This window comes from Lucilia sericata, unplaced genomic scaffold (assembly GCF_015586225.1).
Source record: "Lucilia sericata isolate MDLA Ls3-8-SP2 unplaced genomic scaffold, ASM1558622v1 Contig000841F_arrow, whole genome shotgun sequence".
Taxonomy (NCBI): Eukaryota; Metazoa; Arthropoda; class Insecta; order Diptera; family Calliphoridae; genus Lucilia; species Lucilia sericata.
In genome coordinates this window covers 127,382-141,854 of record NW_023994833.1, presented here as the reverse complement: position 1 = coordinate 141,854, position 14,473 = coordinate 127,382, and the positions used below count along the sequence as shown (strand labels likewise).

General features: G+C 30.2%; 1 protein-coding gene across 1 annotated transcript in view; it reads left to right on the top strand.

Annotated features, from left to right (window-relative positions):
- LOC119608479 (protein PFC0760c-like) overlaps positions 1-14,473 on the top strand; it is a 126,732-nt gene that overhangs the window by 35,557 nt on the left and 76,702 nt on the right. The window contains exon 2 of the mRNA XM_037962920.1: positions 11,738-11,769. The gene's annotated coding sequence lies outside the window, so the exon portion shown is untranslated. The remainder of the gene's footprint in view (positions 1-11,737; positions 11,770-14,473) is intronic.

Below are 14,473 nucleotides of genomic sequence, written 5' to 3'. Positions count from 1 at the left end.
GATTGGCCCTCATTGGTCGTAATTCTGTTGGGTGTCTACATATTGACCCAAGCCCTAACTAACTAACTAAGAGATTTATATCTTAATACTAATATTTATACGTGACTTCCGAAAGTTACAGTAGTATAAATTGAAGATTGTTCCCTCATTGGTCGAAATTCTGTTGAGTGTGTACATATTGACCCAAGCTCCCCAAAATCAACATAATTAAGCATTAACTGAATAAATGAGTATATCGTGGAAATAAGTTCTGAAATTCTGACTTATTATGAACTTTTTAAAATACAGTTCGAGTTTCGATTTCTAGATTTCTACTTTAATTTGTTTCTCTGTTTATGAAAAATGGTAATAATCAAAACAAGTAATAGTGTTATGTTCGCCTATGACGAATCTTATATACGTATCGTATGCCGTAAAAGGAATGCTCTTCTGTAATTTATTTGCTATACTCGTATTTTTATGACAGTAATGAGCGTTAAAGTCATTATCTGAAGGGGACCTTATATCGGAGGTAGGGTCAATTCGGTATTATTGTCATTTTCTGAAGGGGACCTTATATGGGGAGTAGAGTAAATTATGTATAGATCCCCCTTAAATTTGGTAGAGAGATTTTGACGCATATTAAACTTATTTATGTCAAATTTCATCGCTATACTCATATGTTTAAAACAGTTATGACTGTTAAAGCTGTTTTTCGGGGGGCTTCTTGTATGGTGGCTATGCGAAATCGTGGACCGATATTGGCTAAATCGCCTTAGAATTTAATAAGGACCCAGAATATATATACTTTTGTCTACGACTAATATTTCGATGTGTTACAAATCTTTTTTGATGGTGGGTAGAAAAAGATTCTTTCTTACCACTGTAAAATTAGAATTTTGTTTATAAAATATCCCATACTTTCACAGTCCACAACATTATTAAACCAATTTAAACATTATTATTTGTTTGTGCTGTTTTTCATAGTATTTTTATTATACGATTTTTTGTTTTAACACGGAATATTTACTTATCAAGCAGTTAAAATTTACTACTTAATTTTTAAGCAAATTGCTGCAGTTTTTACGATCTTTATTATGGTGGCACTTTTAATAACCCAGCAATAAATTTGGTATTCAAGGAGATGACATGAAACATTTTGGATTGCTTGTCATTATTTATGTGTAAAAGTAATTACCTAAATAATATTTTAATGCAAATAATTCAAAAATATAAATATATTTTTTGTCAGCTAGGTATAAGTCATTATTATATAAATATTAACAAGGACATTAATATAACCAGAGGTTATTACAGGGAACCATTTCTTGCCTAAAACATACGGAAGTGTCATTAAATTATTTATTTGCTGGGAAAATAAATACAAAATAATTTCAATATGAATAAATATAGCCTTGACCGTGGACGATTTATGGTCTCAGCGATAGGAAATAAACGTGGTAATTTATTATAAATATGTATTTCTGTTTTACTTGTTTAAACAGGTTAATTTGATCATTAACCAACAAAAGAAAAATAATAAAACACCAACCAACACAACTGTCTCTGGCCCCCTCAAAAAGTATAGTACTTAAGTATTCTCAGTATTATAATTAACTTTTAAATTATTGTCCTTAAAAAAACCCGACAAGGATAAAAAGAAAACATAAAGTAAACTGAAGGTTGCGTTTTATTTGTGTCACTTAATGTGGTGTTTTCTTCAACTTCAATTTCATCAACTTTACTTTTGACAATAAATAATGAATTTTGTTTTCTTGCTGTTCATATCAAAAAATATATATAAATAATGCAATTGAATTAATAAAAAAATAATTTGCCACACAAAAATTAATGCGTATAAATGTTAGAGAACAGAAAATGTAAGAAACAATAAAGGAAATAATGAAAATATGTATTTGTAATAAACAAAATTGTTCGCTAAAAATGTCAACAGGGGTGTAATAAATTTTGAAAATATGTATTTATTAAATTGTATAAGTCATGCTACTGAGAAATTGTCGGGGCTCAGTGTAAAGGAGGCAAGTAATGAAAAATATTAATGATATATTGCAAAACAGGCATAAAATGTTACTCAAGACGCCCCAGCGTTGTAGATATTTAGATATAAAATTGCGCAGTTTTTACGTTCTAAGCAATTGAAATTCGGCGAGCACCTTACCTTTTACCTAGTCTTTAGTATAATGTACAGTATAGTCTATAGTCTAGTCTATAGTCTAGTCTATAGTCTAGTCTATAGTCTAGTCTATAGTCTAGTCTATAGTCTAGTCTATAGTCTAGTCTATAGTCTAGTCTATAGTCTAGTCTATAGTCTAGTCTATAGTCTAGTCTATAGTCTAGTCTATAGTCTAGTCTATAGTCTAGTCTATAGTCTAGTCTATAGTCTAGTCTATAGTCTAATCTAGCTAGTCTATAGTCTAGTCTATAGTCTAGTCTATAGTCTAGTCTATAGTCTAGTCTATAGTCTGTCCTATAGTCTAGTCCTAGTAGTCATAGTCTATAGCTAGTCTATAGTCTAGTCATAGTCTAGTCTATAGTCTAGTCTATAGTCTAGTCTATAGTCTAGTCTATAGTCTAGTAGTCTAGTCTATAGTCTAGTCTATAGTCTAGTCTATAGTCTAGTCTATAGTCTAGTCTATAGTCTAGTCTATAGTCTAGTCTATAGTCTAGTCTATAGTCTAGTCTATAGTCTAGTCTATAGTCTAGTCTATAGTCTAGTCTATAGTCTAGTCTATAGTCTAGTCTATAGTCTAGTCTATAGTCTAGTCTATAGTCTAGTCTATAGTCTAGTCTATAGTCTAGTCTATAGTCTAGTCTATAGTCTAGTCTATAGTCTAGTCTATAGTCTAGTCTATAGTCTAGTCTATAGTCTAGTCTATAGTCTAGTCTATAGTCTAGTCTATAGTCTAGTCTATAGTCTAGTCTATAGTCTAGTCTATAGTCTAGTCTATAGTCTAGTCTATAGTCTAGTCTATAGTCTAGTCTATAGTCTAGTCTATAGTCTAGTCTATAGTCTAGTCTATAGTCTAGTCTATAGTCTAGTCTATAGTCTAGTCTATAGTCTAGTCTATAGTCTAGTCTATAGTCTAGTCTATATAGTCTAGTCTATAGTCTAGTCTATAGTCTAGTCTATAGTCTAGTCTATAGTCTAGTCTATAGTCTAGTCTATAGTCTAGTCTATAGTCTAGTCTATAGTCTAGTCTATAGTCTAGTCTATAGTCTAGTCTATAGTCTAGTCTATAGTCTAGTCTATAGTCTAGTCTATAGTCTAGTCTATAGTCTAGTGTATAGTCTAGTCTATAGTCTAGTCTATAGTCTAGTCTATAGTCAAGTCTATAGTCTAGCCTATAGTCTAGTCTATAGTCTAGTCTATAGTCTAGTCTATAGTCTAGTCTATAGTCTAGTCTATAGTCTAGTCTATAATCTCATCTATCGTCTAGTCTATAATATTGTCTAGTGCTGAAGTGATTCAGTGTAATTTTCTAACCCAGCAAAAACCTGATATTTATTGATATAAGTACATACCTCTATAGTAGGATATATGTAAACATCACTGAAAAATATTTTAGCATTTCATAAAAACAAAAACTTTGGCAATGAAAAACTATCAAATTTGGTCTATATTATTTTCATTTAAATGTTGACTGTCACATCCTTCCGTTTTATTATTACCAGGGAAATGAGTTGTTAGAAAATAAGTGTCCTTCTAAATAAATGAATTTGATTATTTATTGTCATTTTGTTATTAAACGAAAGTAAAGGAAAATAGTAAAATATATTTTTAATAATGACTAAATAAAATTTGACAGATTTTTGAAATAACATCGATAGATATTTTTTTGGGAAGTGGACATTAGGGCTGGCCAAAAACTAAATGAAGTACAAAGGTTAGTTCTATAATAGAACAAAAGCCAATGCCTTATAACGGTAGAAATACTTTCCAAAATTCACCTTAATTTTACGACTCATGTTTTGATGGTGGTCATAAAAGATTCGGTTTAGCCGAATATAACACTCTTACTTGTTAGCAACTTTTCTATTTTCAAAGAAATTTATTGTAGGCTTTCTTATTTCTTAGAAATATCTTGTCCAAATAAGCTCTTACTTTGTCAAAGATTGCAAAAACAAAAATGTCTGCGGATTTTTTTCCTTTAAAAATATATTTAAACTTAATTTATAAGTAGTATCAAATGATATTGCTTCTTCCTGAAAAGCTTCCTATTTGACTTTATTTTTCTTCTTTTTCTTCTAAGTCAGCTGTCGCTTTATTTCATGTTCTTTTCCTCGTGTAATTGTCATCATAGTTATTCCCGAAGGTATCAGCAAATATTGCGTATTTTTTTAAAGATACTTCTTCATTATCAATTGTTGTTGACTTATTTTTCAGTTTCTTTCTACTTTCTTTTGCCCTTGAGCATTTGACAGTCACAAGCTTGATGACATGGCAGTTACAATTTTTCTTGGTTAGAAAAATTCAAATACATACATTCATCATACACACATACTTGAAGAAAACTTTTGAAGTATTTACTTATTTCTAAAAAAAAGTAGGAAAAAAGCTAAAATAAATGCCTTTAAATGAGATTTAAAGATTTAAGACTTTATTCATGAACAAATTTTTATTTTATAAACGGTTTATTAATCAAATTTTGTTTTATAAAGCTTTTATAAAATAAAATGTTGTTTATTAATAAGGGTTAGTTAGTTAGTTAGTTAGTTAGTTAGTTAGTTAGTTAGTTAGTAGTTAGTTAGTGTAGTTAGTTAGTTAGTTAGTTAGTTAGTTAGTTAGTTAGTAGTTAGTTAGTTAGTTAGTTAGTTAGTTAGTTAGTTAGTTAGTTAGTTAGGTTAGTTAGTTAGTTAGTTAGTTAGTTAGTTGTTAGTAGTAGTTAGTTAGTTAGTAGTTAGTTAGTTAGTTAGTTTAGTTAGTTAGTTAGTTAGTTAGTTAGTTAGTTAGTTAGTTAGTTAGTAGTTAGTTAGTTAGTTAGTTAGTTAGTTAGTTAGTTAGGTTAGTTTAGTTAGTAGTTAGTAGTTAGTTAGGTAGTTAGTTAGTAGTTAGTTAGGTTAGTTAGTTAGTTAGTTAGTTAGTTAGTTAGTTAGTTAGTTAGTTAGTTAGTTAGTAGTTAGTTAGTTAGTTAGTTAGTTAGTTAGTTAGTTAGTAGTTAGTAGTTAGTTAGTTAGTTAGTTAGTTAGTTAGTTAGTTAGTTAGTTAGTTAGTAGTTAGTTAGTTAGTTAGTTAGTTAGTTAGTTAGTTAGTTAGTTAGTTAGTAGTTAGTTAGTTAGTTAGTTAGTTGTTAGTTAGTTAGTTAGTTAGTTAGTTAGTTAGTTAGTTAGTTAGTTAGTTAGTTAGTTAGTTAGTTAGTTAGTTAGTTAGTTAGTTAGTTAGTTAGTTAGTAGTTAGTTAGTTAGTTAGTTAGTTAGTTAGTTAGTAGTTAGTTAGTTAGTTAGTTAGTTAGTTAGTTAGTTAGTTAGTAGTTAGTAGTTAGTTAGTTAGTTAGTTAGTTAGTTAGTTAGTTAGTTAGTTAGTTAGTTAGTTAGTTAGTTAGTTAGTTAGTAGTTAGTTAGTTAGTTAGTTAGTTAGTTAGTTAGTTAGTAGTTAGTTAGTAGTTAGTTAGTTAGTTAGTAGTTAGTTAGTTAGTTAGTTAGTTAGTTAGTTAGTTAGTTAGTTAGTTAGTTAGTTAGTTAGTTAGTTAGTTGTTTAGTTAGTTAGTTAGTTAGTTAGTTAGTAGTTAGTTAGTTGTAGGTAGTTAGTTAGTTAGTTAGTTAGTTAGTAGTTAGTTAGTTAGTTAGTTAGTTAGTTAGTTAGTTAGTTCGTTAGTTAGTTAGTTAGTAGTAGTTAGTGTTAGTTAGTTAGTTAGTTAGTTAGTTAGTTAGTTAGTAGTTAGTTAGTTAGTTAGTTAGTTAGTTAGTTAGTAGTTAGTTAGTTAGTTAGTTAGTTAGTTAGTAGTTAGTTAGTTAGTAGTTAGTTAGTTAGTTAGTTAGTTAGTTAGTTAGTTAGTTAGTTAGTTTAAACAGAGGATGTACTGGAAGCATCCTCTTGCTGATTGAGTTAGAAAGACAATATCAAACTAACATTTATTTCACAACTTTGACCACATTCTTTGCATAAGTTTGTTTTGTTATGGAATTTTCTTTCCTTTCGCTTTGAATAAAAAATGAAAAAATTTTACTACACAATTTCCAAGTGAATTTTAAAACCATAAAATTGTATTTCAAAATAATTTGTTTTATACTTTAATTATATTTTAGAATTTTTCATTGATATTTGAGTAAAATTGCGATGCTATTTCAAAATTACAATTAGAATTTATTGAAACCAAAATGGGAAAGGGTGTAGTTTCGAAAGACATACTACATACATATAAAGAAAATAAATAATTTAAAAATTACTAAATCTTATATTTCATTGGAAAAATTTTTGTAAAAAAAATTGTTTTTAAATATTTGTTGAGCTATGCAATATGCACAATAAATCTTAAAGGAATGAATAAATCTTAAGATAAATTTGTGGATAAATAAGATGTATCCAGTACAGAAACAAAAAATATTGACATTTTTCTCAATTTTGTGTATTTTTTAGTCTAGTTATAGACAGACCTAAAAGAGAAATATTAAAGTAAGAAAAATTGCAATATACATATTTCAGGCCACAAAAGGATAAGCCGAAAGAATTGAGTTCTTAGAAATTTATTTGAATAAAAATTTATTTTCGACCTATCCTAATATACAATGGTATGTATATTAGGATAGGTCGAGCACAAAATCAGATCTAAAATACAGAATTTGTTTGTTCATGGACGTTACGACACACCATCATGGATGTTATGTTACTATGAAACCTTTCATAATTATCATGAATACCATGACACTTTTTTGTATGTTGTAATGTTCATAGACGTTATAACTCGGTACATTATATTAGTCCTATTAGTTTTTTATATTATACATACTTTGTGAATGGAGCTAAAGCGAGACACGTTTTACACATCAAACCTGATGTCCCCACGCTCGCTTTTCCGTTTCCGACTACTACCGAATGGCCTGGTACCTATATGATACAAAGCTTAATCGGTAGAAGCTTTCTTATCACTCTATTTGGCTGTCTGTAAATATGATAACCCCTGTTGGCGCCATATTTGTTCTAATCAAATTTCAGCATTCCGTTATTGCTCGGAATTCTGTCTGGAAGTCAGGGTTATAATTGTTTTGTCCCCAAGTTTAGAGCCATTCGTATAAGAACGGATTCCTATGGCTCTAAAGTCCCGTTTGACCATGACATTCTATAGGGGATCAGTGGTTTAAAGTTTCCGACATATTCAATGTCTGGTATGCGATCGTTCACGTCCGATATTTGTGTATAGCATTCCAATGTGTCCAGTATAAATACATTAATGACGTTTCCTATAACCGCTACTGATCAGTTCGCCTAACTTTAGGAGCCGTTCGGCTTCAAGTGTCGCTTCATATCTATATATATAATAGAGTAGCGTTACTGACTGACTGATTCATCATCACACAGCCCAAACGGCTGAACATAGAATCATGAAATTTTGATAGTGGATGTATTTTGGTTATGTAGATCCACTAAGGAGGGATTTTTGGAAATTTGTACATTTAGGGGTAAAAAAGGAAAAAAAAAAACGGGTAAAACAGGTTTTCTTAATTATCATACCTAATATTAGTGATACAAGAAAATTTTTAAATGCACATGTATCAGCTCTTAAAATAAGCAGATGGGTGTCTGGTACTTTTTTGAAATTCGTACTTTTAAGGGGTGAGAATGTGTAACAAAGGTGATTTTGGTACCTTTTTTTGGTCCTTTATAACTTTTTAACTAATTAACTTAATAAAATTTTTATACCCACCATCAAAAAATATGGGGGGTATATTGATTTTGTCATTCCGTGTGTAACACATCGAAATATTGTTCACAGACCCCATAAAGTATATATATTCTGGGACCTCGTAAGATTCTAAGACGATCTAGCTATGTCCGTCCGTCTGTCTGTTGTTGGCACGATAGCGTCCACAAAAAAAGAGATATTGAGATGAAATTTTCCCAAAATATTTCTTATTGATCAGAAATGTTTGGTATTGAAAATGGGCAAAATCGGTCAACGATTTCACATAGCCCCCATACAAATGTACCCCCCGGAATATTGTATAAAGAGTTTCAAGCATTCACAAATTCGTTGTTTATGAAGTAATTGCCACAAAATTTCGCATAAGTCGATTTTTTGACTACCGAAATAAAATTCTGAATTACGGCGGAAATAGCACCACAATTGGCCCTACCCCCCCATATAAGGTCCCCTTTTTAAAATGACTATAATGCTGATTACTGGCTTAAACATACAAATATAGCGATGAAATTCGACATACATAGGTTTCAAGCAAGCCAATGTCTCTCCACCAAATTTTATGTGGATCGGTCCATAGTTGACACTACGCCCCATATAAAGTCCCCTTCAGAAAATGACTTTAACGCTCATTATTGGCGTAAAAATACGAGTATTGAGATGCAATTTGATATAAGTATGTGTTATATGAGCCAAAACTTTTCCACCAAATTTTATACGGAACGGTCCATAATTGACCCTATCCCCCATATAAGGTCCCCTCCAAAAAATTACTTTAACGCTCATTACTGGCTTAAAAATACAAGTATAGCGATGAAATTTCACAGAAGTAAGTTTTATACGAGCCAAAATCTCTCTACCAAATTTTATGTGGATCGGTCCATAATTTACCCTACCCTCCATATAATGTTCCCTTCAGAAAATGACTTTATCGCTCATTATTGGCGTAAAAATATGAGTATAGCAAAGAAATTTGACATAAGTAAGTACCTTAGGAGCCAAAATCTTTCCACCAAATTTTATATGGATCGGTCCATAATTGACCCTACCCCCCATATAAGGTCCCCTCCATAAATTACTTTAAAGCTCATTACTGGCGTAAAAATACGAGTATAGCAATGAAATTCGACTCAAGTAAGTTCTTTCAGATCCAAATTCTCTTAACCAAATTTTTTGTGGATCGGTCCTTAATTGACCCCCCCCCCCCACATATAAGGTCCCCATCAGAAAAATAATTTAACGCTCATTACTGGCCTAAAAAATGAGTAAAGCGATGAAATTCGTTATAAACATGACCTGTATGAACCAAGATGGTTCTACAAAATTTTACGAGGATCGGTCTGTAATAGACCATCCCCCATATAAGGCCCCTTCAGAAAATGACTTTAAAACTAAATACTGGCTTAAAAATACTAGTAGATCAATGAAATTCGACATAAACTAGTTTTGTATGAGCTAACATCTCTCTACAAAATGTTGTGGGGGTCGGCCCATAATTGACACTACCCCCCATTTAGACAAAAATACTCTAACGCTCATTACTGGCTTAAAAATGCGAGTACAGCGATGAAATTCGACACTGATAAGTTCTATAGGAACCGAAATCTCTCTACCAATTTTTGTGAGGATCAGTCATAATTACCCCACCGAAAATTTTTACAACGCTCATTACTGGCTGGAAATTATACACAAATATAATTTGTATAAATAAAAATCGTTCTACGAGATTTAAGGATGATCGGTTCATAATTAGTCTTACGCCCCATATAAGGTCCCCTTAAGAAAATTACTTTAATTGGCTGAAAATACGAATACCGCAATGCAATTCGACATAAACTAATTTTAAGCTAAAATCTTTTTACCATATTTTATGAGGATCGGTCCATAATTAACCCTAACCCTTTAAGAAAATTACTTTAATGTTCATTACTGGCCTAAAAATATAAGTAGAACTATAAAATTTGAAATAAGTAAGGAACTGAAATCTTCCTACCGTCAAATCCGAAATCTTCACTGTCAATAGTTGAATCCCCATTAAGAGAACTATTTCAAATATTACCCTGATGTTCACATTAGTATCGATATATAAAAATAAAATATTCAAAATATCAAAGTTTATTTATATGGCAGTGATTTGATGGTGGGTATATAAGATTCGGCATAGCCGAATATAACACTCTTACTTGTTATAAATATTTTGGATATATCTCCCAAAATTAGGAGACACCTGTTTTGTGCTTTTTTAAAATTCAGTCCTTTTTTGTGTAAAAGGGAGAAGAAAACTGTATTTTTGATACTTTTTTTTAACACATTAAGAAAACTTTTTCGATTTATTGAAGTATTCCTATTAAATTATGGACTAACTCTGTAATATTTACTGAAACAAAATATCTGCTATTTCACTGGGGAAAAAAAAAGTACCAAAAAGAGGAAAAAACGGGAAATTTAATTTTATTCAAACTCATTGAGCCAATTTTTTATAAAAAAAAAAAATTTTAAAAAGTAGTTTATTTACACACACAAAATAAGCTATTGGTATATTATTTTGGAATTCGAGTATTAAGGGGTAATAGGACCAAATTCGAGTAAATTATTTGGTACTTTTTGAAAGCACAATTTTTCTGGAACAAATGAATGCAGATGTGAATCGTTTGAGTTTTATCTGTGATATATAGATTTAAATACGGAACATTTTGTAAACTTAATTCTTGAAAAAGTATATTCCTAGACTAAAAGGGGAAAAATTGTACTCTTTTTTTTTAGTACTTTCCACTAAGGTAGAATTTATTCCACTTTTGTACCTTTTCTTTCTTCAAATGATACTCTTTGTATGTTCTTTAATACGAATTCAAAACACATGATTATTAAACATACACGCTCCTCATTGAATAAGATTCTTTAAGAGAGAACTTTTTAACACTTTTTATCTGATAAATGGTACATTTTGAATTTTTTTTAAAATATTCAACCTAGGAACATAAATTTTAACATACATGGCCTTGACTGAATAATATTCTGTAAGTGGGAACTCTTTGGTACTTCTCCACTCTTTAAATGGTACCTTTTGGATTCTCTATAATGGTTAACCGGAACACATGACACTCGGTCCTTATTAAATGAGAATTTATTGAGAGAGGTTTTTGTACATTTTTTGTTTTTCCGATGGTACTTTTTGATATTTTTACGATATTGTATATAGAAATATAAAATTTAAAATATAGGGACCTTAGTGAATGAGAATCTACTGAAAGGGACTTTTGATACTTTTTCATTCATTAAAATTATATTTTTTGAATTGTATATAATATTGAACACAGAAACATAAAATTTTTGATTAAATGATAATCTATTAGAGGTATTTTATAATACTTTTTTTCAAATAGTACTTTCGAAATTTTCTAAAATGTGGAAGCTAGATGAATGTAACTAAAAATACAAGCTTCTTACTGAATGCGAATTTATTCACGTGATATTGAACGTAAAAAACTGAAACATTAAAAACATTTTTAATCAATTTTAATTTTCTATAAAAGTAAACAAAATTTTGTATGTATTTAATTTTGGTTAGGGTAGCGAAGCACCCAGGGTATGCTAGTCTTATACATATTTCAATGGGTGGCTGACGTAGTACTCATGTTACCACTTACATATATACGTTGAACTTTCTTTAGGAGTTTGATGTTACACTTTTTGTCCAAAGAAGTCCAGATTGTTGAAGCATAAGTTAAAATTGATCTAACCACACTTTTATAAAAATCAGACTTAAAAATGTGACTTGTTGTAAAAAAATATTTAAATTATATAAAAATTTATGTATAAATATAAATTTGATTCTTCAATCTTTATTATGTCTTGAATATTTATGATATTCTTTTCTTTTGCAGATTATCAATATCTTGTATAGTGTTGACATTAGGTAAGTTTTTTTTTTAAAAAATTTTAATTGAAATATTTCTTATCAACATTATGTTATTCATATTATATAATTTTAATTAAAAACTTTTAAGATTGATTGTACATATTTAAATTTTTTATAAATTATCTTAAGAGCTCTTAAGTGCTTTATACTAAAACAAGTAAGAAAGTATAGTCGGGCGTGGCCGACCATATGATACCCTACACCAGTTATGAATATTAAATGTGATTTATTTTTCATAATAAAGCATTTATCTTCAATATTCCCTTGTTCCGATACATTTAAGCAATTTATGGATGAAAAACTAATTTTCTGAAAGAGGTTTTATATGGGGGATAGGGGCAAATATGGACCAAGCCCGATAAAATTTTGTGAATATATTTATATTTACATAATATTTTATTGTGCTGAATTTCATCGCGATATTTGTGTTTATAAGTTAATTTGGGACATTCAAGTAATTTTCTGAAGGGGACTTTGTATGGGAGCTAGGGTCAAATGGGGCCCGATCTTTATGAAATTTGGCAGGGTTATCAAAATTTCTATAAAACGTAGTTGTGCCGTATTTTATCGATATATCTGTATATTTAACATAATTATGAGCTCAGAAGCCCTTTTCGGGGGGTTCTGTTCTATGGGGGCTAGGTGAAATAATGGACCGATTTTAACCATTTTCAATAGGCTTCGTCCTTGGGTGCGTGCCAAATTTCATCCAATTATCTTGAAAATTGCGACCTGTAGCTTGCGCACAAGGTTTACATGGACAGCCAGCCAGCCAGACGGACGGACGGACATAGCTTAATCGACTCAGAAAACGATTCTAAGCCGATTGGTATACTTTAAGGTGGGTCTAGGACGAATATTTTTGTATGTTACAAACATCAGCACAAATCCAATATACCTATAAAAATATTTGTTTCAATTCATTCATAGTAATTGTCCTATACAGGATTTAAAAAATAAATCTAAAGCAAAATCTACATAAAAATTATATTTTTAAAATATTTCTTTTTTTTAGAAATAAATGCAAATAATTTATACATATTTTACAATAAAACTTCTTATCTTAGTTTAAATTTCAGGAAATCTTTTTTATTATGTACATATGTACGTTTTGCATATTTAAAAGTATATTATGTTAATATAAAATATTTAGTTAACACTTCAAATAAGTTTTTAATTTGTGGTCCAGCAACCATGTATGGGAAATGTTTGTTTCCCTTAAGATAAAAAAAAGTATGATATGAAATGACAAAATATACATTTTTATATTACTATTTGTATTAAATTTTACGTAGAAAAAAAAAAATTCAAATAAAATATTAAATCAAATTAAATTAATTTACATAATATTTTGCCCCCGAAAACTGTTGACATTGTAAAATGGCAGCAGTAATTGAATGCCCAAAAGCCTCAAATCAACTCCCTGCAAAAGAACACATTTATACACATACAATAATATAATAAGTGAGATTTGTATTTGTGAATATCTATTTCCCCAGCTGTTTTTAAGGCGTCAAATTATACCTTTCTAAACAGTATTTTGTCCAAAATTATAACAATTTGTTTCTGATCATTCAAACCTTTTTCTCTACTCCTATACCGTATAGTTATTAAACCCTCCGGAAGTAACCTACGAATATATTGTAAAGTATATTGCCTATTTGTAGCTGTTGTGAAGGAACAATAGACAACTCTTTGGAACTTGCAAATGTTCTAAATAACACTTTATTAAACTCTCTTTAGGACCTCCAGAACTGCTGGGATGATAGTTGTATGTAAATATTGACAAATAACACAACACATTTGTCAAAGGGAGTTTGTGTGTTTGTTCTTTTCCTGTTCCTTTTAAACTTTGCTAGATTTTCCTTAGAGACATTCCAGAGATATGATGACTTATAATTCTAAAAAATGTCAAAAATTTGAATATTTGTTGAGCTGGTAACTTATTTTCTTCTAACTTTCGGCTGCTCCTCTACTAAACTTTATTTCTTAAGACTTTTTAACACAATATGCATATAAACACACATACATATTAATGTATATTAGGGTGGCCTCGATTTTGAAGGAGGATTAGCCAGAAAGCTCACCAAATATTGAAATGAACAAAATTTAAATTTTTGGCAGGAATATCGGCAACTTCCATTTTGGCGCTCCCTAATTTACATATATTCTTATGTATATTAGAACGTCTTTACTTAAATCTATTGATGTCATCTATTTAATTGGTTCAAACGATTGTGTTAAAACTTTACCTCATGCTTAATATGAGTAAAGTGTTGTATCTGTCGATGTTTTCAAGTCCAAACTATCTTAATAAAATTATATTGTAGAAATTGCAAACAGAATGACAAACTTATGTGAGAGAATGACAAACCTATGTGTCAGTTCTTATTCCCTCGGGAGCATGCTATCCTGATGATCTTCCCCATCTTGATGTTATTGCAATCCGGAGGAAAAAAGATATTAGCAATCGCTCAAGTCTGCCAGGACTATAAACTGGTGGTGTCAAATGTATCCCCGGCATTTCCTCGGAATGATTTGACCTTTGGTCGAACCATGGAGCCTTATAATGTGGTACCACGGAAACCGGTAGCCTACGGGGATTGCCGATACAACAGTTACTCCACAGTTGAGTGAGTGTGGGACTAAGCGATGGAAATGAGTTGGTGTCAAGTATATATTATACGAGATGGATGTAGGG